This window comes from Mandrillus leucophaeus, unplaced genomic scaffold, assembly GCF_000951045.1.
Source record: "Mandrillus leucophaeus isolate KB7577 unplaced genomic scaffold, Mleu.le_1.0 Scaffold36, whole genome shotgun sequence".
In the NCBI taxonomy this organism is placed as follows: Eukaryota; Metazoa; Chordata; class Mammalia; order Primates; family Cercopithecidae; genus Mandrillus; species Mandrillus leucophaeus.
In genome coordinates, this window is record NW_012103809.1 from 2,302,775 (window position 1) to 2,306,685 (window position 3,911).

Sequence of the window (3,911 nt, forward strand, 5' to 3'; positions counted from 1 at the left end):
TGAAGTCAGCAGCACCACAAACCCACCGGAAGGAAGAAACTGTGGACACGTCTGAACATCTGGAGGAACAAATTCCGGACTACCACCTTTAAGAACTGTAACACTGCCAGGGTTCTCGGCTTCAGCGAAACCAAGAACCCACCCATTCCCGACACAGTATAGTATTCTCTACCTGTGTGTGTGATACATTTCATTTAGAGATACACTTGACGCTAAAGAAAACTAACCATGGGTTCTGGTGAAAGACCCAAGTATTTCTGAATATTACTAGAGGTCTCTCAATTTGTTACTAAAGCTGGATATAGAATAGAAGGACTGGGTTTTAGAATATGTACGTTGCGTATGTAAAAAACACTCAGTTGAAGGATTTAATGGCAAAAAGATTTAGAGCTTCACTCCGATACCTCCCAGCCCTCAACCTGCCTGATTTGCTCCCTTGGCTGCTCCTTGGAGTACAAATCCGGAATTAGACTGTAGCGTTTAGATGCAGTCGCTGCTTTGTCTTTGACGCGTAACTCACTTATGAACTGATCCACTTCCCTTATTCTCATGAGACAAAATTTCATACTGAACAAAAGGGCATTATCCTTTGTACTTTTTTTAATTAAGGAAACACTAAGGCCTATTTTTAATGTCCCACTTCAAATATTTTTTTATGAGCCTTTCAAACATGAGATTTGGCTCAACTCCAAAACTCTGAGTTTGCTTTTTTTTTGAAAAAACATAGTTGTCTGTCAATTTATTTCATCACGTCTCCTTTTAGAGTGCAAGCTCCATGAAACCAGAAAATGGGTTTCATTCATTTTCCTATATGCTGCAGTAGTCAGCTTAATGTTTTTATGGAATAAATAATGCTACTTGTTCATTTAAAGCACATTAAATTCTCCTTTAAAGTAGGGATAAGGAGGGGGTAGTTATTCATTTAACTTTAGTTACCTCATTTACAAAATAGAAACAATTCTATTTATGCAGGGCTGGATAAGAGACGAGCTGAAAATATGTGAAAGGGCTTTGTATGATACAGAGAACCACATATATCTAATAAATTATTGTTTAATCATACAGCTTTTCTAGTTACGTCATGTAGGAAATGAAGTAGAAATGAATCTCCACTTCCTTAATTCTCAGTTAACTTATTTTTATGAATCAAAACCTCAAACAATTACCCATTTTGGCTTTAAGAATCACAGAAATTTACTTGACAGAATAATAAATTGAGTGAGAAGACTATGTGGCCAAATACGTAAGAAAAAAATGTTGCAGTGGCCTACAATTAGAGCATGGATACAAATATGCTTTTATCATTCTTAAAAAAAAATTTTTTTTTGTGAAGATGGCGTCTTATTCTGTTGCCCAAGCTGAAGTGCAGTGACTCATCACAGCTCACTGCAGCCTCGAACTCCAGGGCTCAAGAAATCCTCCCATATTAGCTTCCTGAGCAGCTGGGAGTACAGGCGGGGAAGTGGGATCTCACCATCTTGCCAAGGCTGGTCTTGGACTCCTGAGCTTAAGTGATCCTCACCTTGACCTCCCAAAGTGCTAGGTATTAATCCTTTAAAACCAACTTTGATAAATGACTTTTTGCTAAAAATTATATTTTCTTAAAAATATTAAATGTTAGGCTTCCCCACAAAGTTCTAAATACTGCTGTATATAATTTTATCTAGTAAATACAAGTAGGATGACTGTTTCAATGTCTAATTTTTATTGGACTTAGCACTCTGTCTAGTTCTTCCAATTCCTTCCCTAAGGTTTGTAGAATTATTTTAGCACAGTATAGCAAAAGCCTATCCAAGAGTTTTAGAGTTCTCACTACCTCTGCCAATATTATGAATAGAAAATGTTTCAAGAGATTATTTAACAGAACCATTTTAAAATATTTTAAAATGTATCTTGCTATATTGCCTATGTATAAGTACATAATCTTGGGCAGATATTTTATGTTATGCCAGTCTTTTTTATTATATTACTGTCATCTTTGAAAGGATATTATATGGTTATGTTATATAAATAAATGGTCATTTTACATTAAATAAGTTAGGTAGAGAAACAAGAACTACAGCTGGATATAAATACCTGTTGATTTTGTTAATCATATACTTTCAAGAAATTTGGGTAGATTAATTTTTTTCTACCCAAAAAAGAGTTGGAATAAGACGTGTTGTCATCCAGACACTCATGAACTATTTATACATCATCCTTAACTAATGAAATGAACTGCATAGTTAAAATGTTGTCTATCAAATATCAACATTTGACTTATGTTTAACTATTTATGATCACAATATTTCTAAAACACAGTACATATACATTTAAATTCAACCATGAAGAGTCCTTATGGGACAGATACTAGGCTGGGTTGTGTGATGCAATGGTGACTAAAATGGCAATTTGCCCTCTAGGAACACAGGCCTAATGTGTTTATATCTTCTTAGAAAGCTATGTTTTGTTGTTTTATTTTTTGAGACCCAGGTCCATGATTAAGAGCATCGGTTGAACCAAGAGGCAACATAACAGGTACCTGTCATGAACATCATATTTGAGAAATGTTGGGTGCTTAGCTCAGCCCTAAATGGCCCAGTTGTCAGGCCCCTGGTCAGCACCCACTCCTCTCTGGCTTCCTGCAATAAACATTTGAAGTAGTAAGAATTCTTTTTTCCACTTGGAAGTGATCAAAATTTAAACTAGCCCAAATTAAAAGAAAAAAGTGAATTTTATTGGCTCAACACCTGTGAGACCTGGAGCAAGATCTTAAATATCTTAAAGAGAGCTGCCTCCAGGGCCTTGAGTATAGAGGTGAAACCACTGTCTCCATTTTCTGACTTTGTTTGGCTCCATTTCCTATGCAAGCTGTCTCTGCCTGGCAGACGAAGCAACAACCACAGGCTCACATCCTCCTAGATTAGCCACTTCAGCAAGAATTGGAAGTCTTGCTCGTGACACCTATGGATCAATCCCAGAAATTTCCCTCTAGATGAATTACTTGTCTGTAAAGCAATTATTGCAGTTGGGGCCTACCCTTGTAAGGGAGTAAAAAACAGTCTGAGAAACTCAACCACAACCACATGGGGTTGGAGAATAATTTCTGAAAGGAGCAAGAAGAAAGAGGTTCAGAAAGCAAGCTGGACAATAAAACATCCAAAACTTGCCTGACCCTGTTTGGAAGTCAAGAGGTTAAACCCAGCAGACTGTGAGTTACTCTTGCTTTACTAAGTCAAGAGGTTTCATAGACTTGCGTTTCTTTATATCTTACATTTTTATACCTTAAATTAAGAGCAGCAAAACTCTTAACAAAATTCACAGCAGAACCCCCAAACAGAGGCCCATTTGGAGCCAGCTATTTCTTCTCTATTGCCCCCTCCCTTCTGTGGCTCTGGGAAAGTCCGATCGCATACCTCAGAGCCTGGCGTGGACCCTCCCACATCCACTGTCTTTCCACCAACACCTCCTCATTGTGATTTTCATTGTCTGGCATTGCCCTGATGCTCTGGGCCATCATCTTACCTGAGCGTATCAACATTGAGAAAAAGGGTTATCTAAACTGAATGATTTCTTGGAATAAAACTTGTGTCTACATTTCCTTGAACTCAGCTAAAATGGATTGTAACCCCCATTTCACGTACCACGGGACATGTTCAGATTTAGCCCTGGTTGCCCAACCCTACTTTTTCATTGCTTTTTTCTTCAAATTTAGTTCCTCGTTTGTTCTCAGCATAATTTTTGGGCAGCATCGTTTGTTAGCGGAAGCATTAAAGTCGGCTTCAACCCATCTAACTCTAGTGAAAGTCCAATGTCTACTTTTTATTCTTTCTGTTTCTTCCCTTAGCATTCATACCTGTCTCTTTTGCATCTCCTGTTATTAGCATGTTTTTCTCTAGAATTTTCTGGTCTGCCTTTGTTATTTGTAGCAT